Source organism: Haliotis rufescens, unplaced genomic scaffold (genome assembly GCF_023055435.1).
Source record: "Haliotis rufescens isolate VD_foot unplaced genomic scaffold, xgHalRufe1.0.p SCAF_193, whole genome shotgun sequence".
NCBI lineage: Eukaryota > Metazoa > Mollusca > Gastropoda > Lepetellida > Haliotidae > Haliotis > Haliotis rufescens.
In genome coordinates, this window is record NW_025963883.1 from 51,666 (window position 1) to 74,123 (window position 22,458).

The 22,458-nt window shown below is 44.8% G+C and overlaps 38 non-coding genes across 38 annotated transcripts; all 38 read left to right on the forward strand.

The window, feature by feature from the left end:
• The first annotated feature begins 121 nt into the window (after window positions 1–121).
• Window positions 122–285, forward strand: LOC125381721. Its single transcript, XR_007221981.1, has one exon. It is a non-coding gene; the product is annotated as a U1 spliceosomal RNA (small nuclear RNA).
• A 430-nt stretch (window positions 286–715) lies between these two features.
• On the forward strand, window positions 716–879 carry LOC125381722. The gene has a single exon (XR_007221982.1). It is a non-coding gene; the product is annotated as a U1 spliceosomal RNA (small nuclear RNA).
• A 433-nt stretch (window positions 880–1,312) lies between these two features.
• Window positions 1,313–1,476, forward strand: LOC125381723. The gene has a single exon (XR_007221983.1). It is a non-coding gene; the product is annotated as a U1 spliceosomal RNA (small nuclear RNA).
• A 430-nt stretch (window positions 1,477–1,906) lies between these two features.
• LOC125381724 lies at window positions 1,907–2,070 on the forward strand. The gene has a single exon (XR_007221984.1). It is a non-coding gene; the product is annotated as a U1 spliceosomal RNA (small nuclear RNA).
• Window positions 2,071–2,500: 430 nt separating this feature from the next.
• On the forward strand, window positions 2,501–2,664 carry LOC125381725. Its single transcript, XR_007221985.1, has one exon. It is a non-coding gene; the product is annotated as a U1 spliceosomal RNA (small nuclear RNA).
• Window positions 2,665–3,094: 430 nt separating this feature from the next.
• Window positions 3,095–3,258, forward strand: LOC125381726. Its single transcript, XR_007221986.1, has one exon. It is a non-coding gene; the product is annotated as a U1 spliceosomal RNA (small nuclear RNA).
• A 430-nt stretch (window positions 3,259–3,688) lies between these two features.
• On the forward strand, window positions 3,689–3,852 carry LOC125381727. Its single transcript, XR_007221987.1, has one exon. It is a non-coding gene; the product is annotated as a U1 spliceosomal RNA (small nuclear RNA).
• A 424-nt stretch (window positions 3,853–4,276) lies between these two features.
• LOC125381728 lies at window positions 4,277–4,440 on the forward strand. Its single transcript, XR_007221988.1, has one exon. It is a non-coding gene; the product is annotated as a U1 spliceosomal RNA (small nuclear RNA).
• A 430-nt stretch (window positions 4,441–4,870) lies between these two features.
• On the forward strand, window positions 4,871–5,034 carry LOC125381730. The gene has a single exon (XR_007221990.1). It is a non-coding gene; the product is annotated as a U1 spliceosomal RNA (small nuclear RNA).
• A 430-nt stretch (window positions 5,035–5,464) lies between these two features.
• LOC125381731 lies at window positions 5,465–5,628 on the forward strand. Its single transcript, XR_007221991.1, has one exon. It is a non-coding gene; the product is annotated as a U1 spliceosomal RNA (small nuclear RNA).
• A 430-nt stretch (window positions 5,629–6,058) lies between these two features.
• Window positions 6,059–6,222, forward strand: LOC125381732. The gene has a single exon (XR_007221992.1). It is a non-coding gene; the product is annotated as a U1 spliceosomal RNA (small nuclear RNA).
• Window positions 6,223–6,655: 433 nt separating this feature from the next.
• Window positions 6,656–6,819, forward strand: LOC125381733. The gene has a single exon (XR_007221993.1). It is a non-coding gene; the product is annotated as a U1 spliceosomal RNA (small nuclear RNA).
• A 430-nt stretch (window positions 6,820–7,249) lies between these two features.
• On the forward strand, window positions 7,250–7,413 carry LOC125381734. Its single transcript, XR_007221994.1, has one exon. It is a non-coding gene; the product is annotated as a U1 spliceosomal RNA (small nuclear RNA).
• A 430-nt stretch (window positions 7,414–7,843) lies between these two features.
• LOC125381735 lies at window positions 7,844–8,007 on the forward strand. The gene has a single exon (XR_007221995.1). It is a non-coding gene; the product is annotated as a U1 spliceosomal RNA (small nuclear RNA).
• A 427-nt stretch (window positions 8,008–8,434) lies between these two features.
• LOC125381736 lies at window positions 8,435–8,598 on the forward strand. The gene has a single exon (XR_007221997.1). It is a non-coding gene; the product is annotated as a U1 spliceosomal RNA (small nuclear RNA).
• Window positions 8,599–9,028: 430 nt separating this feature from the next.
• LOC125381737 lies at window positions 9,029–9,192 on the forward strand. Its single transcript, XR_007221998.1, has one exon. It is a non-coding gene; the product is annotated as a U1 spliceosomal RNA (small nuclear RNA).
• A 430-nt stretch (window positions 9,193–9,622) lies between these two features.
• On the forward strand, window positions 9,623–9,786 carry LOC125381738. Its single transcript, XR_007221999.1, has one exon. It is a non-coding gene; the product is annotated as a U1 spliceosomal RNA (small nuclear RNA).
• A 430-nt stretch (window positions 9,787–10,216) lies between these two features.
• Window positions 10,217–10,380, forward strand: LOC125381739. Its single transcript, XR_007222000.1, has one exon. It is a non-coding gene; the product is annotated as a U1 spliceosomal RNA (small nuclear RNA).
• A 427-nt stretch (window positions 10,381–10,807) lies between these two features.
• On the forward strand, window positions 10,808–10,971 carry LOC125381741. Its single transcript, XR_007222002.1, has one exon. It is a non-coding gene; the product is annotated as a U1 spliceosomal RNA (small nuclear RNA).
• Window positions 10,972–11,401: 430 nt separating this feature from the next.
• LOC125381742 lies at window positions 11,402–11,565 on the forward strand. Its single transcript, XR_007222003.1, has one exon. It is a non-coding gene; the product is annotated as a U1 spliceosomal RNA (small nuclear RNA).
• Window positions 11,566–11,998: 433 nt separating this feature from the next.
• LOC125381743 lies at window positions 11,999–12,162 on the forward strand. The gene has a single exon (XR_007222004.1). It is a non-coding gene; the product is annotated as a U1 spliceosomal RNA (small nuclear RNA).
• A 430-nt stretch (window positions 12,163–12,592) lies between these two features.
• Window positions 12,593–12,756, forward strand: LOC125381744. Its single transcript, XR_007222005.1, has one exon. It is a non-coding gene; the product is annotated as a U1 spliceosomal RNA (small nuclear RNA).
• A 430-nt stretch (window positions 12,757–13,186) lies between these two features.
• LOC125381745 lies at window positions 13,187–13,350 on the forward strand. The gene has a single exon (XR_007222006.1). It is a non-coding gene; the product is annotated as a U1 spliceosomal RNA (small nuclear RNA).
• Window positions 13,351–13,786: 436 nt separating this feature from the next.
• LOC125381746 lies at window positions 13,787–13,950 on the forward strand. Its single transcript, XR_007222007.1, has one exon. It is a non-coding gene; the product is annotated as a U1 spliceosomal RNA (small nuclear RNA).
• A 430-nt stretch (window positions 13,951–14,380) lies between these two features.
• On the forward strand, window positions 14,381–14,544 carry LOC125381810. Its single transcript, XR_007222071.1, has one exon. It is a non-coding gene; the product is annotated as a U1 spliceosomal RNA (small nuclear RNA).
• Window positions 14,545–14,974: 430 nt separating this feature from the next.
• LOC125381747 lies at window positions 14,975–15,138 on the forward strand. The gene has a single exon (XR_007222008.1). It is a non-coding gene; the product is annotated as a U1 spliceosomal RNA (small nuclear RNA).
• A 430-nt stretch (window positions 15,139–15,568) lies between these two features.
• On the forward strand, window positions 15,569–15,732 carry LOC125381748. Its single transcript, XR_007222009.1, has one exon. It is a non-coding gene; the product is annotated as a U1 spliceosomal RNA (small nuclear RNA).
• Window positions 15,733–16,162: 430 nt separating this feature from the next.
• LOC125381749 lies at window positions 16,163–16,326 on the forward strand. Its single transcript, XR_007222010.1, has one exon. It is a non-coding gene; the product is annotated as a U1 spliceosomal RNA (small nuclear RNA).
• A 430-nt stretch (window positions 16,327–16,756) lies between these two features.
• On the forward strand, window positions 16,757–16,920 carry LOC125381750. The gene has a single exon (XR_007222011.1). It is a non-coding gene; the product is annotated as a U1 spliceosomal RNA (small nuclear RNA).
• A 430-nt stretch (window positions 16,921–17,350) lies between these two features.
• Window positions 17,351–17,514, forward strand: LOC125381752. The gene has a single exon (XR_007222013.1). It is a non-coding gene; the product is annotated as a U1 spliceosomal RNA (small nuclear RNA).
• A 430-nt stretch (window positions 17,515–17,944) lies between these two features.
• LOC125381753 lies at window positions 17,945–18,108 on the forward strand. Its single transcript, XR_007222014.1, has one exon. It is a non-coding gene; the product is annotated as a U1 spliceosomal RNA (small nuclear RNA).
• Window positions 18,109–18,538: 430 nt separating this feature from the next.
• LOC125381754 lies at window positions 18,539–18,702 on the forward strand. Its single transcript, XR_007222015.1, has one exon. It is a non-coding gene; the product is annotated as a U1 spliceosomal RNA (small nuclear RNA).
• A 433-nt stretch (window positions 18,703–19,135) lies between these two features.
• Window positions 19,136–19,299, forward strand: LOC125381755. Its single transcript, XR_007222016.1, has one exon. It is a non-coding gene; the product is annotated as a U1 spliceosomal RNA (small nuclear RNA).
• Window positions 19,300–19,729: 430 nt separating this feature from the next.
• On the forward strand, window positions 19,730–19,893 carry LOC125381756. The gene has a single exon (XR_007222017.1). It is a non-coding gene; the product is annotated as a U1 spliceosomal RNA (small nuclear RNA).
• Window positions 19,894–20,323: 430 nt separating this feature from the next.
• On the forward strand, window positions 20,324–20,487 carry LOC125381757. The gene has a single exon (XR_007222018.1). It is a non-coding gene; the product is annotated as a U1 spliceosomal RNA (small nuclear RNA).
• Window positions 20,488–20,917: 430 nt separating this feature from the next.
• Window positions 20,918–21,081, forward strand: LOC125381758. The gene has a single exon (XR_007222019.1). It is a non-coding gene; the product is annotated as a U1 spliceosomal RNA (small nuclear RNA).
• A 430-nt stretch (window positions 21,082–21,511) lies between these two features.
• On the forward strand, window positions 21,512–21,675 carry LOC125381759. Its single transcript, XR_007222020.1, has one exon. It is a non-coding gene; the product is annotated as a U1 spliceosomal RNA (small nuclear RNA).
• Window positions 21,676–22,105: 430 nt separating this feature from the next.
• On the forward strand, window positions 22,106–22,269 carry LOC125381760. Its single transcript, XR_007222021.1, has one exon. It is a non-coding gene; the product is annotated as a U1 spliceosomal RNA (small nuclear RNA).
• The last annotated feature ends 189 nt before the right edge of the window (window positions 22,270–22,458 follow it).

Sequence of the window (22,458 nt, forward strand, 5' to 3'; positions counted from 1 at the left end):
TACAGGGAAGTATAAAAATGTTTGAACTGAAATGGAATATATGTGAAGTTTTGCTTACAAGACACCTGAATGAGGTGATGTGTATGTTTGTAGTGATGGTTAGGAAGCTGCAGTTTCAGGCATACTTACCTGGCACAGGCTTAACAGTGATCCGCAAGGCTGTGGGCCCGGGGCGAGACCTTTCCATTGCACATCGGCTTGGTTGACCCCTGCGATCATCCCAAATGTGGACGACTCGGGTGCGCAATTTATAAGTGTGGGGGACTGCGTTCGCGCTCTCCCCTGGAAAAAACAATCAAAAATAGAAATGCCTTTTTTTCATTCTGTTTGTCTATCATGACATGTTCAGTTGTTGTTGTTGTTGTTGTTGTTGTTGTTGTTGTTGATGATGATGTGTTTATTTTGCTGAGTAGCTCCCAAGGAGAAAGATAGGACCCGGAAGGAAACTTGGGTGTTGACATGGAAGTTACCTCCCCTGGGTACCTGGCGCAAGGTGCATGTCTATGCAGCCTAAAATGCAAATAAAGCCATTTCCGTCTCGTTCTTCCTACCAATAATCTTTGCATAAAGCGAACGGGTGAATGTAGTGCCATGTACAGGGAAGTATAAAAATGTTTGAACTGAAATGGAATATATGTGAAGTTTTGCTTACAAGACACCTGAATGAGGTGATGTGTATGTTTGTAGTGATGGTTAGGAAGCTGCAGTTTCAGGCATACTTACCTGGCACAGGCTTAACAGTGATCCGCAAGGCTGTGGGCCCGGGGCGAGACCTTTCCATTGCACATCGGCTTGGTTGACCCCTGCGATCATCCCAAATGTGGACGACTCGGGTGCGCAATTTATAAGTGTGGGGGACTGCGTTCGCGCTCTCCCCTGGAAAAAACAATCAAAAATAGAAATGCCTTTTTTTCATTCTGTTTGTCTATCATGACATGTTCAGTTGTTGTTGTTGTTGTTGTTGTTGTTGTTGTTGTTGTTGATGATGATGTGTTTATTTTGCTGAGTAGCTCCCAAGGAGAAAGATAGGACCCGGAAGGAAACTTGGGTGTTGACATGGAAGTTACCTCCCCTGGGTACCTGGCGCAAGGTGCATGTCTATGCAGCCTAAAATGCAAATAAAGCCATTTCCGTCTCGTTCTTCCTACCAATAATCTTTGCATAAAGCGAACGGGTGAATGTAGTGCCATGTACAGGGAAGTATAAAAATGTTTGAACTGAAATGGAATATATGTGAAGTTTTGCTTACAAGACACCTGAATGAGGTGATGTGTATGTTTGTAGTGATGGTTAGGAAGCTGCAGTTTCAGGCATACTTACCTGGCACAGGCTTAACAGTGATCCGCAAGGCTGTGGGCCCGGGGCGAGACCTTTCCATTGCACATCGGCTTGGTTGACCCCTGCGATCATCCCAAATGTGGACGACTCGGGTGCGCAATTTATAAGTGTGGGGGACTGCGTTCGCGCTCTCCCCTGGAAAAAACAATCAAAAATAGAAATGCCTTTTTTTCATTCTGTTTGTCTATCATGACATGTTCAGTTGTTGTTGTTGTTGTTGTTGTTGTTGTTGTTGTTGATGATGATGTGTTTATTTTGCTGAGTAGCTCCCAAGGAGAAAGATAGGACCCGGAAGGAAACTTGGGTGTTGACATGGAAGTTACCTCCCCTGGGTACCTGGCGCAAGGTGCATGTCTATGCAGCCTAAAATGCAAATAAAGCCATTTCCGTCTCGTTCTTCCTACCAATAATCTTTGCATAAAGCGAACGGGTGAATGTAGTGCCATGTACAGGGAAGTATAAAAATGTTTGAACTGAAATGGAATATATGTGAAGTTTTGCTTACAAGACACCTGAATGAGGTGATGTGTATGTTTGTAGTGATGGTTAGGAAGCTGCAGTTTCAGGCATACTTACCTGGCACAGGCTTAACAGTGATCCGCAAGGCTGTGGGCCCGGGGCGAGACCTTTCCATTGCACATCGGCTTGGTTGACCCCTGCGATCATCCCAAATGTGGACGACTCGGGTGCGCAATTTATAAGTGTGGGGGACTGCGTTCGCGCTCTCCCCTGGAAAAAACAATCAAAAATAGAAATGCCTTTTTTTCATTCTGTTTGTCTATCATGACATGTTCAGTTGTTGTTGTTGTTGTTGTTGTTGTTGTTGTTGTTGATGATGATGTGTTTATTTTGCTGAGTAGCTCCCAAGGAGAAAGATAGGACCCGGAAGGAAACTTGGGTGTTGACATGGAAGTTACCTCCCCTGGGTACCTGGCGCAAGGTGCATGTCTATGCAGCCTAAAATGCAAATAAAGCCATTTCCGTCTCGTTCTTCCTACCAATAATCTTTGCATAAAGCGAACGGGTGAATGTAGTGCCATGTACAGGGAAGTATAAAAATGTTTGAACTGAAATGGAATATATGTGAAGTTTTGCTTACAAGACACCTGAATGAGGTGATGTGTATGTTTGTAGTGATGGTTAGGAAGCTGCAGTTTCAGGCATACTTACCTGGCACAGGCTTAACAGTGATCCGCAAGGCTGTGGGCCCGGGGCGAGACCTTTCCATTGCACATCGGCTTGGTTGACCCCTGCGATCATCCCAAATGTGGACGACTCGGGTGCGCAATTTATAAGTGTGGGGGACTGCGTTCGCGCTCTCCCCTGGAAAAAACAATCAAAAATAGAAATGCCTTTTTTTCATTCTGTTTGTCTATCATGACATGTTCAGTTGTTGTTGTTGTTGTTGTTGTTGTTGTTGTTGTTGATGATGATGTGTTTATTTTGCTGAGTAGCTCCCAAGGAGAAAGATAGGACCCGGAAGGAAACTTGGGTGTTGACATGGAAGTTACCTCCCCTGGGTACCTGGCGCAAGGTGCATGTCTATGCAGCCTAAAATGCAAATAAAGCCATTTCCGTCTCGTTCTTCCTACCAATAATCTTTGCATAAAGCGAACGGGTGAATGTAGTGCCATGTACAGGGAAGTATAAAAATGTTTGAACTGAAATGGAATATATGTGAAGTTTTGCTTACAAGACACCTGAATGAGGTGATGTGTATGTTTGTAGTGATGGTTAGGAAGCTGCAGTTTCAGGCATACTTACCTGGCACAGGCTTAACAGTGATCCGCAAGGCTGTGGGCCCGGGGCGAGACCTTTCCATTGCACATCGGCTTGGTTGACCCCTGCGATCATCCCAAATGTGGACGACTCGGGTGCGCAATTTATAAGTGTGGGGGACTGCGTTCGCGCTCTCCCCTGGAAAAAACAATCAAAAATAGAAATGCCTTTTTTTCATTCTGTTTGTCTATCATGACATGTTCAGTTGTTGTTGTTGTTGTTGTTGTTGTTGTTGTTGTTGATGATGATGTGTTTATTTTGCTGAGTAGCTCCCAAGGAGAAAGATAGGACCCGGAAGGAAACTTGGGTGTTGACATGGAAGTTACCTCCCCTGGGTACCTGGCGCAAGGTGCATGTCTATGCAGCCTAAAATGCAAATAAAGCCATTTCCGTCTCGTTCTTCCTACCAATAATCTTTGCATAAAGCGAACGGGTGAATGTAGTGCCATGTACAGGGAAGTATAAAAATGTTTGAACTGAAATGGAATATATGTGAAGTTTTGCTTACAAGACACCTGAATGAGGTGATGTGTATGTTTGTAGTGATGGTTAGGAAGCTGCAGTTTCAGGCATACTTACCTGGCACAGGCTTAACAGTGATCCGCAAGGCTGTGGGCCCGGGGCGAGACCTTTCCATTGCACATCGGCTTGGTTGACCCCTGCGATCATCCCAAATGTGGACGACTCGGGTGCGCAATTTATAAGTGTGGGGGACTGCGTTCGCGCTCTCCCCTGGAAAAAACAATCAAAAATAGAAATGCCTTTTTTTCATTCTGTTTGTCTATCATGACATGTTCAGTTGTTGTTGTTGTTGTTGTTGTTGTTGTTGATGATGATGTGTTTATTTTGCTGAGTAGCTCCCAAGGAGAAAGATAGGACCCGGAAGGAAACTTGGGTGTTGACATGGAAGTTACCTCCCCTGGGTACCTGGCGCAAGGTGCATGTCTATGCAGCCTAAAATGCAAATAAAGCCATTTCCGTCTCGTTCTTCCTACCAATAATCTTTGCATAAAGCGAACGGGTGAATGTAGTGCCATGTACAGGGAAGTATAAAAATGTTTGAACTGAAATGGAATATATGTGAAGTTTTGCTTACAAGACACCTGAATGAGGTGATGTGTATGTTTGTAGTGATGGTTAGGAAGCTGCAGTTTCAGGCATACTTACCTGGCACAGGCTTAACAGTGATCCGCAAGGCTGTGGGCCCGGGGCGAGACCTTTCCATTGCACATCGGCTTGGTTGACCCCTGCGATCATCCCAAATGTGGACGACTCGGGTGCGCAATTTATAAGTGTGGGGGACTGCGTTCGCGCTCTCCCCTGGAAAAAACAATCAAAAATAGAAATGCCTTTTTTTCATTCTGTTTGTCTATCATGACATGTTCAGTTGTTGTTGTTGTTGTTGTTGTTGTTGTTGTTGTTGATGATGATGTGTTTATTTTGCTGAGTAGCTCCCAAGGAGAAAGATAGGACCCGGAAGGAAACTTGGGTGTTGACATGGAAGTTACCTCCCCTGGGTACCTGGCGCAAGGTGCATGTCTATGCAGCCTAAAATGCAAATAAAGCCATTTCCGTCTCGTTCTTCCTACCAATAATCTTTGCATAAAGCGAACGGGTGAATGTAGTGCCATGTACAGGGAAGTATAAAAATGTTTGAACTGAAATGGAATATATGTGAAGTTTTGCTTACAAGACACCTGAATGAGGTGATGTGTATGTTTGTAGTGATGGTTAGGAAGCTGCAGTTTCAGGCATACTTACCTGGCACAGGCTTAACAGTGATCCGCAAGGCTGTGGGCCCGGGGCGAGACCTTTCCATTGCACATCGGCTTGGTTGACCCCTGCGATCATCCCAAATGTGGACGACTCGGGTGCGCAATTTATAAGTGTGGGGGACTGCGTTCGCGCTCTCCCCTGGAAAAAACAATCAAAAATAGAAATGCCTTTTTTTCATTCTGTTTGTCTATCATGACATGTTCAGTTGTTGTTGTTGTTGTTGTTGTTGTTGTTGTTGTTGATGATGATGTGTTTATTTTGCTGAGTAGCTCCCAAGGAGAAAGATAGGACCCGGAAGGAAACTTGGGTGTTGACATGGAAGTTACCTCCCCTGGGTACCTGGCGCAAGGTGCATGTCTATGCAGCCTAAAATGCAAATAAAGCCATTTCCGTCTCGTTCTTCCTACCAATAATCTTTGCATAAAGCGAACGGGTGAATGTAGTGCCATGTACAGGGAAGTATAAAAATGTTTGAACTGAAATGGAATATATGTGAAGTTTTGCTTACAAGACACCTGAATGAGGTGATGTGTATGTTTGTAGTGATGGTTAGGAAGCTGCAGTTTCAGGCATACTTACCTGGCACAGGCTTAACAGTGATCCGCAAGGCTGTGGGCCCGGGGCGAGACCTTTCCATTGCACATCGGCTTGGTTGACCCCTGCGATCATCCCAAATGTGGACGACTCGGGTGCGCAATTTATAAGTGTGGGGGACTGCGTTCGCGCTCTCCCCTGGAAAAAACAATCAAAAATAGAAATGCCTTTTTTTCATTCTGTTTGTCTATCATGACATGTTCAGTTGTTGTTGTTGTTGTTGTTGTTGTTGTTGTTGTTGATGATGATGTGTTTATTTTGCTGAGTAGCTCCCAAGGAGAAAGATAGGACCCGGAAGGAAACTTGGGTGTTGACATGGAAGTTACCTCCCCTGGGTACCTGGCGCAAGGTGCATGTCTATGCAGCCTAAAATGCAAATAAAGCCATTTCCGTCTCGTTCTTCCTACCAATAATCTTTGCATAAAGCGAACGGGTGAATGTAGTGCCATGTACAGGGAAGTATAAAAATGTTTGAACTGAAATGGAATATATGTGAAGTTTTGCTTACAAGACACCTGAATGAGGTGATGTGTATGTTTGTAGTGATGGTTAGGAAGCTGCAGTTTCAGGCATACTTACCTGGCACAGGCTTAACAGTGATCCGCAAGGCTGTGGGCCCGGGGCGAGACCTTTCCATTGCACATCGGCTTGGTTGACCCCTGCGATCATCCCAAATGTGGACGACTCGGGTGCGCAATTTATAAGTGTGGGGGACTGCGTTCGCGCTCTCCCCTGGAAAAAACAATCAAAAATAGAAATGCCTTTTTTTCATTCTGTTTGTCTATCATGACATGTTCAGTTGTTGTTGTTGTTGTTGTTGTTGTTGTTGTTGTTGTTGATGATGATGTGTTTATTTTGCTGAGTAGCTCCCAAGGAGAAAGATAGGACCCGGAAGGAAACTTGGGTGTTGACATGGAAGTTACCTCCCCTGGGTACCTGGCGCAAGGTGCATGTCTATGCAGCCTAAAATGCAAATAAAGCCATTTCCGTCTCGTTCTTCCTACCAATAATCTTTGCATAAAGCGAACGGGTGAATGTAGTGCCATGTACAGGGAAGTATAAAAATGTTTGAACTGAAATGGAATATATGTGAAGTTTTGCTTACAAGACACCTGAATGAGGTGATGTGTATGTTTGTAGTGATGGTTAGGAAGCTGCAGTTTCAGGCATACTTACCTGGCACAGGCTTAACAGTGATCCGCAAGGCTGTGGGCCCGGGGCGAGACCTTTCCATTGCACATCGGCTTGGTTGACCCCTGCGATCATCCCAAATGTGGACGACTCGGGTGCGCAATTTATAAGTGTGGGGGACTGCGTTCGCGCTCTCCCCTGGAAAAAACAATCAAAAATAGAAATGCCTTTTTTTCATTCTGTTTGTCTATCATGACATGTTCAGTTGTTGTTGTTGTTGTTGTTGTTGTTGTTGTTGTTGATGATGATGTGTTTATTTTGCTGAGTAGCTCCCAAGGAGAAAGATAGGACCCGGAAGGAAACTTGGGTGTTGACATGGAAGTTACCTCCCCTGGGTACCTGGCGCAAGGTGCATGTCTATGCAGCCTAAAATGCAAATAAAGCCATTTCCGTCTCGTTCTTCCTACCAATAATCTTTGCATAAAGCGAACGGGTGAATGTAGTGCCATGTACAGGGAAGTATAAAAATGTTTGAACTGAAATGGAATATATGTGAAGTTTTGCTTACAAGACACCTGAATGAGGTGATGTGTATGTTTGTAGTGATGGTTAGGAAGCTGCAGTTTCAGGCATACTTACCTGGCACAGGCTTAACAGTGATCCGCAAGGCTGTGGGCCCGGGGCGAGACCTTTCCATTGCACATCGGCTTGGTTGACCCCTGCGATCATCCCAAATGTGGACGACTCGGGTGCGCAATTTATAAGTGTGGGGGACTGCGTTCGCGCTCTCCCCTGGAAAAAACAATCAAAAATAGAAATGCCTTTTTTTCATTCTGTTTGTCTATCATGACATGTTCAGTTGTTGTTGTTGTTGTTGTTGTTGTTGTTGTTGTTGATGATGATGTGTTTATTTTGCTGAGTAGCTCCCAAGGAGAAAGATAGGACCCGGAAGGAAACTTGGGTGTTGACATGGAAGTTACCTCCCCTGGGTACCTGGCGCAAGGTGCATGTCTATGCAGCCTAAAATGCAAATAAAGCCATTTCCGTCTCGTTCTTCCTACCAATAATCTTTGCATAAAGCGAACGGGTGAATGTAGTGCCATGTACAGGGAAGTATAAAAATGTTTGAACTGAAATGGAATATATGTGAAGTTTTGCTTACAAGACACCTGAATGAGGTGATGTGTATGTTTGTAGTGATGGTTAGGAAGCTGCAGTTTCAGGCATACTTACCTGGCACAGGCTTAACAGTGATCCGCAAGGCTGTGGGCCCGGGGCGAGACCTTTCCATTGCACATCGGCTTGGTTGACCCCTGCGATCATCCCAAATGTGGACGACTCGGGTGCGCAATTTATAAGTGTGGGGGACTGCGTTCGCGCTCTCCCCTGGAAAAAACAATCAAAAATAGAAATGCCTTTTTTTCATTCTGTTTGTCTATCATGACATGTTCAGTTGTTGTTGTTGTTGTTGTTGTTGTTGTTGTTGATGATGATGTGTTTATTTTGCTGAGTAGCTCCCAAGGAGAAAGATAGGACCCGGAAGGAAACTTGGGTGTTGACATGGAAGTTACCTCCCCTGGGTACCTGGCGCAAGGTGCATGTCTATGCAGCCTAAAATGCAAATAAAGCCATTTCCGTCTCGTTCTTCCTACCAATAATCTTTGCATAAAGCGAACGGGTGAATGTAGTGCCATGTACAGGGAAGTATAAAAATGTTTGAACTGAAATGGAATATATGTGAAGTTTTGCTTACAAGACACCTGAATGAGGTGATGTGTATGTTTGTAGTGATGGTTAGGAAGCTGCAGTTTCAGGCATACTTACCTGGCACAGGCTTAACAGTGATCCGCAAGGCTGTGGGCCCGGGGCGAGACCTTTCCATTGCACATCGGCTTGGTTGACCCCTGCGATCATCCCAAATGTGGACGACTCGGGTGCGCAATTTATAAGTGTGGGGGACTGCGTTCGCGCTCTCCCCTGGAAAAAACAATCAAAAATAGAAATGCCTTTTTTTCATTCTGTTTGTCTATCATGACATGTTCAGTTGTTGTTGTTGTTGTTGTTGTTGTTGTTGTTGTTGATGATGATGTGTTTATTTTGCTGAGTAGCTCCCAAGGAGAAAGATAGGACCCGGAAGGAAACTTGGGTGTTGACATGGAAGTTACCTCCCCTGGGTACCTGGCGCAAGGTGCATGTCTATGCAGCCTAAAATGCAAATAAAGCCATTTCCGTCTCGTTCTTCCTACCAATAATCTTTGCATAAAGCGAACGGGTGAATGTAGTGCCATGTACAGGGAAGTATAAAAATGTTTGAACTGAAATGGAATATATGTGAAGTTTTGCTTACAAGACACCTGAATGAGGTGATGTGTATGTTTGTAGTGATGGTTAGGAAGCTGCAGTTTCAGGCATACTTACCTGGCACAGGCTTAACAGTGATCCGCAAGGCTGTGGGCCCGGGGCGAGACCTTTCCATTGCACATCGGCTTGGTTGACCCCTGCGATCATCCCAAATGTGGACGACTCGGGTGCGCAATTTATAAGTGTGGGGGACTGCGTTCGCGCTCTCCCCTGGAAAAAACAATCAAAAATAGAAATGCCTTTTTTTCATTCTGTTTGTCTATCATGACATGTTCAGTTGTTGTTGTTGTTGTTGTTGTTGTTGTTGTTGTTGATGATGATGTGTTTATTTTGCTGAGTAGCTCCCAAGGAGAAAGATAGGACCCGGAAGGAAACTTGGGTGTTGACATGGAAGTTACCTCCCCTGGGTACCTGGCGCAAGGTGCATGTCTATGCAGCCTAAAATGCAAATAAAGCCATTTCCGTCTCGTTCTTCCTACCAATAATCTTTGCATAAAGCGAACGGGTGAATGTAGTGCCATGTACAGGGAAGTATAAAAATGTTTGAACTGAAATGGAATATATGTGAAGTTTTGCTTACAAGACACCTGAATGAGGTGATGTGTATGTTTGTAGTGATGGTTAGGAAGCTGCAGTTTCAGGCATACTTACCTGGCACAGGCTTAACAGTGATCCGCAAGGCTGTGGGCCCGGGGCGAGACCTTTCCATTGCACATCGGCTTGGTTGACCCCTGCGATCATCCCAAATGTGGACGACTCGGGTGCGCAATTTATAAGTGTGGGGGACTGCGTTCGCGCTCTCCCCTGGAAAAAACAATCAAAAATAGAAATGCCTTTTTTTCATTCTGTTTGTCTATCATGACATGTTCAGTTGTTGTTGTTGTTGTTGTTGTTGTTGTTGTTGTTGATGATGATGTGTTTATTTTGCTGAGTAGCTCCCAAGGAGAAAGATAGGACCCGGAAGGAAACTTGGGTGTTGACATGGAAGTTACCTCCCCTGGGTACCTGGCGCAAGGTGCATGTCTATGCAGCCTAAAATGCAAATAAAGCCATTTCCGTCTCGTTCTTCCTACCAATAATCTTTGCATAAAGCGAACGGGTGAATGTAGTGCCATGTACAGGGAAGTATAAAAATGTTTGAACTGAAATGGAATATATGTGAAGTTTTGCTTACAAGACACCTGAATGAGGTGATGTGTATGTTTGTAGTGATGGTTAGGAAGCTGCAGTTTCAGGCATACTTACCTGGCACAGGCTTAACAGTGATCCGCAAGGCTGTGGGCCCGGGGCGAGACCTTTCCATTGCACATCGGCTTGGTTGACCCCTGCGATCATCCCAAATGTGGACGACTCGGGTGCGCAATTTATAAGTGTGGGGGACTGCGTTCGCGCTCTCCCCTGGAAAAAACAATCAAAAATAGAAATGCCTTTTTTTCATTCTGTTTGTCTATCATGACATGTTCAGTTGTTGTTGTTGTTGTTGTTGTTGTTGTTGTTGATGATGATGTGTTTATTTTGCTGAGTAGCTCCCAAGGAGAAAGATAGGACCCGGAAGGAAACTTGGGTGTTGACATGGAAGTTACCTCCCCTGGGTACCTGGCGCAAGGTGCATGTCTATGCAGCCTAAAATGCAAATAAAGCCATTTCCGTCTCGTTCTTCCTACCAATAATCTTTGCATAAAGCGAACGGGTGAATGTAGTGCCATGTACAGGGAAGTATAAAAATGTTTGAACTGAAATGGAATATATGTGAAGTTTTGCTTACAAGACACCTGAATGAGGTGATGTGTATGTTTGTAGTGATGGTTAGGAAGCTGCAGTTTCAGGCATACTTACCTGGCACAGGCTTAACAGTGATCCGCAAGGCTGTGGGCCCGGGGCGAGACCTTTCCATTGCACATCGGCTTGGTTGACCCCTGCGATCATCCCAAATGTGGACGACTCGGGTGCGCAATTTATAAGTGTGGGGGACTGCGTTCGCGCTCTCCCCTGGAAAAAACAATCAAAAATAGAAATGCCTTTTTTTCATTCTGTTTGTCTATCATGACATGTTCAGTTGTTGTTGTTGTTGTTGTTGTTGTTGTTGTTGTTGATGATGATGTGTTTATTTTGCTGAGTAGCTCCCAAGGAGAAAGATAGGACCCGGAAGGAAACTTGGGTGTTGACATGGAAGTTACCTCCCCTGGGTACCTGGCGCAAGGTGCATGTCTATGCAGCCTAAAATGCAAATAAAGCCATTTCCGTCTCGTTCTTCCTACCAATAATCTTTGCATAAAGCGAACGGGTGAATGTAGTGCCATGTACAGGGAAGTATAAAAATGTTTGAACTGAAATGGAATATATGTGAAGTTTTGCTTACAAGACACCTGAATGAGGTGATGTGTATGTTTGTAGTGATGGTTAGGAAGCTGCAGTTTCAGGCATACTTACCTGGCACAGGCTTAACAGTGATCCGCAAGGCTGTGGGCCCGGGGCGAGACCTTTCCATTGCACATCGGCTTGGTTGACCCCTGCGATCATCCCAAATGTGGACGACTCGGGTGCGCAATTTATAAGTGTGGGGGACTGCGTTCGCGCTCTCCCCTGGAAAAAACAATCAAAAATAGAAATGCCTTTTTTTCATTCTGTTTGTCTATCATGACATGTTCAGTTGTTGTTGTTGTTGTTGTTGTTGTTGTTGTTGTTGTTGATGATGATGTGTTTATTTTGCTGAGTAGCTCCCAAGGAGAAAGATAGGACCCGGAAGGAAACTTGGGTGTTGACATGGAAGTTACCTCCCCTGGGTACCTGGCGCAAGGTGCATGTCTATGCAGCCTAAAATGCAAATAAAGCCATTTCCGTCTCGTTCTTCCTACCAATAATCTTTGCATAAAGCGAACGGGTGAATGTAGTGCCATGTACAGGGAAGTATAAAAATGTTTGAACTGAAATGGAATATATGTGAAGTTTTGCTTACAAGACACCTGAATGAGGTGATGTGTATGTTTGTAGTGATGGTTAGGAAGCTGCAGTTTCAGGCATACTTACCTGGCACAGGCTTAACAGTGATCCGCAAGGCTGTGGGCCCGGGGCGAGACCTTTCCATTGCACATCGGCTTGGTTGACCCCTGCGATCATCCCAAATGTGGACGACTCGGGTGCGCAATTTATAAGTGTGGGGGACTGCGTTCGCGCTCTCCCCTGGAAAAAACAATCAAAAATAGAAATGCCTTTTTTTCATTCTGTTTGTCTATCATGACATGTTCAGTTGTTGTTGTTGTTGTTGTTGTTGTTGTTGTTGTTGATGATGATGTGTTTATTTTGCTGAGTAGCTCCCAAGGAGAAAGATAGGACCCGGAAGGAAACTTGGGTGTTGACATGGAAGTTACCTCCCCTGGGTACCTGGCGCAAGGTGCATGTCTATGCAGCCTAAAATGCAAATAAAGCCATTTCCGTCTCGTTCTTCCTACCAATAATCTTTGCATAAAGCGAACGGGTGAATGTAGTGCCATGTACAGGGAAGTATAAAAATGTTTGAACTGAAATGGAATATATGTGAAGTTTTGCTTACAAGACACCTGAATGAGGTGATGTGTATGTTTGTAGTGATGGTTAGGAAGCTGCAGTTTCAGGCATACTTACCTGGCACAGGCTTAACAGTGATCCGCAAGGCTGTGGGCCCGGGGCGAGACCTTTCCATTGCACATCGGCTTGGTTGACCCCTGCGATCATCCCAAATGTGGACGACTCGGGTGCGCAATTTATAAGTGTGGGGGACTGCGTTCGCGCTCTCCCCTGGAAAAAACAATCAAAAATAGAAATGCCTTTTTTTCATTCTGTTTGTCTATCATGACATGTTCAGTTGTTGTTGTTGTTGTTGTTGTTGTTGTTGTTGTTGATGATGATGTGTTTATTTTGCTGAGTAGCTCCCAAGGAGAAAGATAGGACCCGGAAGGAAACTTGGGTGTTGACATGGAAGTTACCTCCCCTGGGTACCTGGCGCAAGGTGCATGTCTATGCAGCCTAAAATGCAAATAAAGCCATTTCCGTCTCGTTCTTCCTACCAATAATCTTTGCATAAAGCGAACGGGTGAATGTAGTGCCATGTACAGGGAAGTATAAAAATGTTTGAACTGAAATGGAATATATGTGAAGTTTTGCTTACAAGACACCTGAATGAGGTGATGTGTATGTTTGTAGTGATGGTTAGGAAGCTGCAGTTTCAGGCATACTTACCTGGCACAGGCTTAACAGTGATCCGCAAGGCTGTGGGCCCGGGGCGAGACCTTTCCATTGCACATCGGCTTGGTTGACCCCTGCGATCATCCCAAATGTGGACGACTCGGGTGCGCAATTTATAAGTGTGGGGGACTGCGTTCGCGCTCTCCCCTGGAAAAAACAATCAAAAATAGAAATGCCTTTTTTTCATTCTGTTTGTCTATCATGACATGTTCAGTTGTTGTTGTTGTTGTTGTTGTTGTTGTTGTTGTTGTTGTTGATGATGATGTGTTTATTTTGCTGAGTAGCTCCCAAGGAGAAAGATAGGACCCGGAAGGAAACTTGGGTGTTGACATGGAAGTTACCTCCCCTGGGTACCTGGCGCAAGGTGCATGTCTATGCAGCCTAAAATGCAAATAAAGCCATTTCCGTCTCGTTCTTCCTACCAATAATCTTTGCATAAAGCGAACGGGTGAATGTAGTGCCATGTACAGGGAAGTATAAAAATGTTTGAACTGAAATGGAATATATGTGAAGTTTTGCTTACAAGACACCTGAATGAGGTGATGTGTATGTTTGTAGTGATGGTTAGGAAGCTGCAGTTTCAGGCATACTTACCTGGCACAGGCTTAACAGTGATCCGCAAGGCTGTGGGCCCGGGGCGAGACCTTTCCATTGCACATCGGCTTGGTTGACCCCTGCGATCATCCCAAATGTGGACGACTCGGGTGCGCAATTTATAAGTGTGGGGGACTGCGTTCGCGCTCTCCCCTGGAAAAAACAATCAAAAATAGAAATGCCTTTTTTTCATTCTGTTTGTCTATCATGACATGTTCAGTTGTTGTTGTTGTTGTTGTTGTTGTTGTTGTTGTTGATGATGATGTGTTTATTTTGCTGAGTAGCTCCCAAGGAGAAAGATAGGACCCGGAAGGAAACTTGGGTGTTGACATGGAAGTTACCTCCCCTGGGTACCTGGCGCAAGGTGCATGTCTATGCAGCCTAAAATGCAAATAAAGCCATTTCCGTCTCGTTCTTCCTACCAATAATCTTTGCATAAAGCGAACGGGTGAATGTAGTGCCATGTACAGGGAAGTATAAAAATGTTTGAACTGAAATGGAATATATGTGAAGTTTTGCTTACAAGACACCTGAATGAGGTGATGTGTATGTTTGTAGTGATGGTTAGGAAGCTGCAGTTTCAGGCATACTTACCTGGGACAGGCTTAACAGTGATCCGCAAGGCTGTGGGCCCGGGGCGAGACCTTTCCATTGCACATCGGCTTGGTTGACCCCTGCGATCATCCCAAATGTGGACGACTCGGGTGCGCAATTTATAAGTGTGGGGGACTGCGTTCGCGCTCTCCCCTGGAAAAAACAATCAAAAATAGAAATGCCTTTTTTTCATTCTGTTTGTCTATCATGACATGTTCAGTTGTTGTTGTTGTTGTTGTTGTTGTTGTTGTTGTTGATGATGATGTGTTTATTTTGCTGAGTAGCTCCCAAGGAGAAAGATAGGACCCGGAAGGAAACTTGGGTGTTGACATGGAAGTTACCTCCCCTGGGTACCTGGCGCAAGGTGCATGTCTATGCAGCCTAAAATGCAAATAAAGCCATTTCCGTCTCGTTCTTCCTACCAATAATCTTTGCATAAAGCGAACGGGTGAATGTAGTGCCATGTACAGGGAAGTATAAAAATGTTTGAACTGAAATGGAATATATGTGAAGTTTTGCTTACAAGACACCTGAATGAGGTGATGTGTATGTTTGTAGTGATGGTTAGGAAGCTGCAGTTTCAGGCATACTTACCTGGCACAGGCTTAACAGTGATCCGCAAGGCTGTGGGCCCGGGGCGAGACCTTTCCATTGCACATCGGCTTGGTTGACCCCTGCGATCATCCCAAATGTGGACGACTCGGGTGCGCAATTTATAAGTGTGGGGGACTGCGTTCGCGCTCTCCCCTGGAAAAAACAATCAAAAATAGAAATGCCTTTTTTTCATTCTGTTTGTCTATCATGACATGTTCAGTTGTTGTTGTTGTTGTTGTTGTTGTTGTTGTTGTTGATGATGATGTGTTTATTTTGCTGAGTAGCTCCCAAGGAGAAAGATAGGACCCGGAAGGAAACTTGGGTGTTGACATGGAAGTTACCTCCCCTGGGTACCTGGCGCAAGGTGCATGTCTATGCAGCCTAAAATGCAAATAAAGCCATTTCCGTCTCGTTCTTCCTACCAATAATCTTTGCATAAAGCGAACGGGTGAATGTAGTGCCATGTACAGGGAAGTATAAAAATGTTTGAACTGAAATGGAATATATGTGAAGTTTTGCTTACAAGACACCTGAATGAGGTGATGTGTATGTTTGTAGTGATGGTTAGGAAGCTGCAGTTTCAGGCATACTTACCTGGCACAGGCTTAACAGTGATCCGCAAGGCTGTGGGCCCGGGGCGAGACCTTTCCATTGCACATCGGCTTGGTTGACCCCTGCGATCATCCCAAATGTGGACGACTCGGGTGCGCAATTTATAAGTGTGGGGGACTGCGTTCGCGCTCTCCCCTGGAAAAAACAATCAAAAATAGAAATGCCTTTTTTTCATTCTGTTTGTCTATCATGACATGTTCAGTTGTTGTTGTTGTTGTTGTTGTTGTTGTTGTTGTTGATGATGATGTGTTTATTTTGCTGAGTAGCTCCCAAGGAGAAAGATAGGACCCGGAAGGAAACTTGGGTGTTGACATGGAAGTTACCTCCCCTGGGTACCTGGCGCAAGGTGCATGTCTATGCAGCCTAAAATGCAAATAAAGCCATTTCCGTCTCGTTCTTCCTACCAATAATCTTTGCATAAAGCGAACGGGTGAATGTAGTGCCATGTACAGGGAAGTATAAAAATGTTTGAACTGAAATGGAATATATGTGAAGTTTTGCTTACAAGACACCTGAATGAGGTGATGTGTATGTTTGTAGTGATGGTTAGGAAGCTGCAGTTTCAGGCATACTTACCTGGCACAGGCTTAACAGTGATCCGCAAGGCTGTGGGCCCGGGGCGAGACCTTTCCATTGCACATCGGCTTGGTTGACCCCTGCGATCATCCCAAATGTGGACGACTCGGGTGCGCAATTTATAAGTGTGGGGGACTGCGTTCGCGCTCTCCCCTGGAAAAAACAATCAAAAATAGAAATGCCTTTTTTTCATTCTGTTTGTCTATCATGACATGTTCAGTTGTTGTTGTTGTTGTTGTTGTTGTTGTTGTTGTTGATGATGATGTGTTTATTTTGCTGAGTAGCTCCCAAGGAGAAAGATAGGACCCGGAAGGAAACTTGGGTGTTGACATGGAAGTTACCTCCCCTGGGTACCTGGCGCAAGGTGCATGTCTATGCAGCCTAAAATGCAAATAAAGCCATTTCCGTCTCGTTCTTCCTACCAATAATCTTTGCATAAAGCGAACGGGTGAATGTAGTGCCATGTACAGGGAAGTATAAAAATGTTTGAACTGAAATGGAATATATGTGAAGTTTTGCTTACAAGACACCTGAATGAGGTGATGTGTATGTTTGTAGTGATGGTTAGGAAGCTGCAGTTTCAGGCATACTTACCTGGCACAGGCTTAACAGTGATCCGCAAGGCTGTGGGCCCGGGGCGAGACCTTTCCATTGCACATCGGCTTGGTTGACCCCTGCGATCATCCCAAATGTGGACGACTCGGGTGCGCAATTTATAAGTGTGGGGGACTGCGTTCGCGCTCTCCCCTGGAAAAAACAATCAAAAATAGAAATGCCTTTTTTTCATTCTGTTTGTCTATCATGACATGTTCAGTTGTTGTTGTTGTTGTTGTTGTTGTTGTTGTTGTTGATGATGATGTGTTTATTTTGCTGAGTAGCTCCCAAGGAGAAAGATAGGACCCGGAAGGAAACTTGGGTGTTGACATGGAAGTTACCTCCCCTGGGTACCTGGCGCAAGGTGCATGTCTATGCAGCCTAAAATGCAAATAAAGCCATTTCCGTCTCGTTCTTCCTACCAATAATCTTTGCATAAAGCGAACGGGTGAATGTAGTGCCATGTACAGGGAAGTATAAAAATGTTTGAACTGAAATGGAATATATGTGAAGTTTTGCTTACAAGACACCTGAATGAGGTGATGTGTATGTTTGTAGTGATGGTTAGGAAGCTGCAGTTTCAGGCATACTTACCTGGCACAGGCTTAACAGTGATCCGCAAGGCTGTGGGCCCGGGGCGAGACCTTTCCATTGCACATCGGCTTGGTTGACCCCTGCGATCATCCCAAATGTGGACGACTCGGGTGCGCAATTTATAAGTGTGGGGGACTGCGTTCGCGCTCTCCCCTGGAAAAAACAATCAAAAATAGAAATGCCTTTTTTTCATTCTGTTTGTCTATCATGACATGTTCAGTTGTTGTTGTTGTTGTTGTTGTTGTTGTTGTTGTTGATGATGATGTGTTTATTTTGCTGAGTAGCTCCCAAGGAGAAAGATAGGACCCGGAAGGAAACTTGGGTGTTGACATGGAAGTTACCTCCCCTGGGTACCTGGCGCAAGGTGCATGTCTATGCAGCCTAAAATGCAAATAAAGCCATTTCCGTCTCGTTCTTCCTACCAATAATCTTTGCATAAAGCGAACGGGTGAATGTAGTGCCATGTACAGGGAAGTATAAAAATGTTTGAACTGAAATGGAATATATGTGAAGTTTTGCTTACAAGACACCTGAATGAGGTGATGTGTATGTTTGTAGTGATGGTTAGGAAGCTGCAGTTTCAGGCATACTTACCTGGCACAGGCTTAACAGTGATCCGCAAGGCTGTGGGCCCGGGGCGAGACCTTTCCATTGCACATCGGCTTGGTTGACCCCTGCGATCATCCCAAATGTGGACGACTCGGGTGCGCAATTTATAAGTGTGGGGGACTGCGTTCGCGCTCTCCCCTGGAAAAAACAATCAAAAATAGAAATGCCTTTTTTTCATTCTGTTTGTCTATCATGACATGTTCAGTTGTTGTTGTTGTTGTTGTTGTTGTTGTTGTTGTTGATGATGATGTGTTTATTTTGCTGAGTAGCTCCCAAGGAGAAAGATAGGACCCGGAAGGAAACTTGGGTGTTGACATGGAAGTTACCTCCCCTGGGTACCTGGCGCAAGGTGCATGTCTATGCAGCCTAAAATGCAAATAAAGCCATTTCCGTCTCGTTCTTCCTACCAATAATCTTTGCATAAAGCGAACGGGTGAATGTAGTGCCATGTACAGGGAAGTATAAAAATGTTTGAACTGAAATGGAATATATGTGAAGTTTTGCTTACAAGACACCTGAATGAGGTGATGTGTATGTTTGTAGTGATGGTTAGGAAGCTGCAGTTTCAGGCATACTTACCTGGCACAGGCTTAACAGTGATCCGCAAGGCTGTGGGCCCGGGGCGAGACCTTTCCATTGCACATCGGCTTGGTTGACCCCTGCGATCATCCCAAATGTGGACGACTCGGGTGCGCAATTTATAAGTGTGGGGGACTGCGTTCGCGCTCTCCCCTGGAAAAAACAATCAAAAATAGAAATGCCTTTTTTTCATTCTGTTTGTCTATCATGACATGTTCAGTTGTTGTTGTTGTTGTTGTTGTTGTTGTTGTTGTTGTTGATGATGATGTGTTTATTTTGCTGAGTAGCTCCCAAGGAGAAAGATAGGACCCGGAAGGAAACTTGGGTGTTGACATGGAAGTTACCTCCCCTGGGTACCTGGCGCAAGGTGCATGTCTATGCAGCCTAAAATGCAAATAAAGCCATTTCCGTCTCGTTCTTCCTACCAATAATCTTTGCATAAAGCGAACGGGTGAATGTAGTGCCATGTACAGGGAAGTATAAAAATGTTTGAACTGAAATGGAATATATGTGAAGTTTTGCTTACAAGACACCTGAATGAGGTGATGTGTATGTTTGTAGTGATGGTTAGGAAGCTGCAGTTTCAGGCATACTTACCTGGCACAGGCTTAACAGTGATCCGCAAGGCTGTGGGCCCGGGGCGAGACCTTTCCATTGCACATCGGCTTGGTTGACCCCTGCGATCATCCCAAATGTGGACGACTCGGGTGCGCAATTTATAAGTGTGGGGGACTGCGTTCGCGCTCTCCCCTGGAAAAAACAATCAAAAATAGAAATGCCTTTTTTTCATTCTGTTTGTCTATCATGACATGTTCAGTTGTTGTTGTTGTTGTTGTTGTTGTTGTTGTTGTTGATGATGATGTGTTTATTTTGCTGAGTAGCTCCCAAGGAGAAAGATAGGACCCGGAAGGAAACTTGGGTGTTGACATGGAAGTTACCTCCCCTGGGTACCTGGCGCAAGGTGCATGTCTATGCAGCCTAAAATGCAAATAAAGCCATTTCCGTCTCGTTCTTCCTACCAATAATCTTTGCATAAAGCGAACGGGTGAATGTAGTGCCATGTACAGGGAAGTATAAAAATGTTTGAACTGAAATGGAATATATGTGAAGTTTTGCTTACAAGACACCTGAATGAGGTGATGTGTATGTTTGTAGTGATGGTTAGGAAGCTGCAGTTTCAGGCATACTTACCTGGCACAGGCTTAACAGTGATCCGCAAGGCTGTGGGCCCGGGGCGAGACCTTTCCATTGCACATCGGCTTGGTTGACCCCTGCGATCATCCCAAATGTGGACGACTCGGGTGCGCAATTTATAAGTGTGGGGGACTGCGTTCGCGCTCTCCCCTGGAAAAAACAATCAAAAATAGAAATGCCTTTTTTTCATTCTGTTTGTCTATCATGACATGTTCAGTTGTTGTTGTTGTTGTTGTTGTTGTTGTTGTTGTTGATGATGATGTGTTTATTTTGCTGAGTAGCTCCCAAGGAGAAAGATAGGACCCGGAAGGAAACTTGGGTGTTGACATGGAAGTTACCTCCCCTGGGTACCTGGCGCAAGGTGCATGTCTATGCAGCCTAAAATGCAAATAAAGCCATTTCCGTCTCGTTCTTCCTACCAATAATCTTTGCATAAAGCGAACGGGTGAATGTAGTGCCATGTACAGGGAAGTATAAAAATGTTTGAACTGAAATGGAATATATGTGAAGTTTTGCTTACAAGACACCTGAATGAGGTGATGTGTATGTTTGTAGTGATGGTTAGGAAGCTGCAGTTTCAGGCATACTTACCTGGCACAGGCTTAACAGTGATCCGCAAGGCTGTGGGCCCGGGGCGAGACCTTTCCATTGCACATCGGCTTGGTTGACCCCTGCGATCATCCCAAATGTGGACGACTCGGGTGCGCAATTTATAAGTGTGGGGGACTGCGTTCGCGCTCTCCCCTGGAAAAAACAATCAAAAATAGAAATGCCTTTTTTTCATTCTGTTTGTCTATCATGACATGTTCAGTTGTTGTTGTTGTTGTTGTTGTTGTTGTTGTTGTTGATGATGATGTGTTTATTTTGCTGAGTAGCTCCCAAGGAGAAAGATAGGACCCGGAAGGAAACTTGGGTGTTGACATGGAAGTTACCTCCCCTGGGTACCTGGCGCAAGGTGCATGTCTATGCAGCCTAAAATGCAAATAAAGCCATTTCCGTCTCGTTCTTCCTACCAATAATCTTTGCATAAAGCGAACGGGTGAATGTAGTGCCATGTACAGGGAAGTATAAAAATGTTTGAACTGAAATGGAATATATGTGAAGTTTTGCTTACAAGACACCTGAATGAGGTGATGTGTATGTTTGTAGTGATGGTTAGGAAGCTGCAGTTTCAGGCATACTTACCTGGCACAGGCTTAACAGTGATCCGCAAGGCTGTGGGCCCGGGGCGAGACCTTTCCATTGCACATCGGCTTGGTTGACCCCTGCGATCATCCCAAATGTGGACGACTCGGGTGCGCAATTTATAAGTGTGGGGGACTGCGTTCGCGCTCTCCCCTGGAAAAAACAATCAAAAATAGAAATGCCTTTTTTTCATTCTGTTTGTCTATCATGACATGTTCAGTTGTTGTTGTTGTTGTTGTTGTTGTTGTTGTTGTTGATGATGATGTGTTTATTTTGCTGAGTAGCTCCCAAGGAGAAAGATAGGACCCGGAAGGAAACTTGGGTGTTGACATGGAAGTTACCTCCCCTGGGTACCTGGCGCAAGGTGCATGTCTATGCAGCCTAAAATGCAAATAAAGCCATTTCCGTCTCGTTCTTCCTACCAATAATCTTTGCATAAAGCGAACGGGTGAATGTAGTGCCATGTACAGGGAAGTATAAAAATGTTTGAACTGAAATGGAATATATGTGAAGTTTTGCTTACAAGACACCTGAATGAGGTGATGTGTATGTTTGTAGTGATGGTTAGGAAGCTGCAGTTTCAGGCATACTTACCTGGCACAGGCTTAACAGTGATCCGCAAGGCTGTGGGCCCGGGGCGAGACCTTTCCATTGCACATCGGCTTGGTTGACCCCTGCGATCATCCCAAATGTGGACGACTCGGGTGCGCAATTTATAAGTGTGGGGGACTGCGTTCGCGCTCTCCCCTGGAAAAAACAATCAAAAATAGAAATGCCTTTTTTTCATTCTGTTTGTCTATCATGACATGTTCAGTTGTTGTTGTTGTTGTTGTTGTTGTTGTTGTTGTTGATGATGATGTGTTTATTTTGCTGAGTAGCTCCCAAGGAGAAAGATAGGACCCGGAAGGAAACTTGGGTGTTGACATGGAAGTTACCTCCCCTGGGTACCTGGCGCAAGGTGCATGTCTATGCAGCCTAAAATGCAAATAAAGCCATTTCCGTCTCGTTCTTCCTACCAATAATCTTTGCATAAAGCGAACGGGTGAATGTAGTGCCATGTACAGGGAAGTATAAAAATGTTTGAACTGAAATGGAATATATGTGAAGTTTTGCTTACAAGACACCTGAATGAGGTGATGTGTATGTTTGTAGTGATGGTTAGGAAGCTGCAGTTTCAGGCATACTTACCTGGCACAGGCTTAACAGTGATCCGCAAGGCTGTGGGCCCGGGGCGAGACCTTTCCATTGCACATCGGCTTGGTTGACCCCTGCGATCATCCCAAATGTGGACGACTCGGGTGCGCAATTTATAAGTGTGGGGGACTGCGTTCGCGCTCTCCCCTGGAAAAAACAATCAAAAATAGAAATGCCTTTTTTTCATTCTGTTTGTCTATCATGACATGTTCAGTTGTTGTTGTTGTTGTTGTTGTTGTTGTTGTTGTTGTTGTTGATGATGATGTGTTTATTTTGCTGAGTAGCTCCCAAGGAGAAAGATAGGACCCGGAAGGAAACTTGGGTGTTGACATGGAAGTT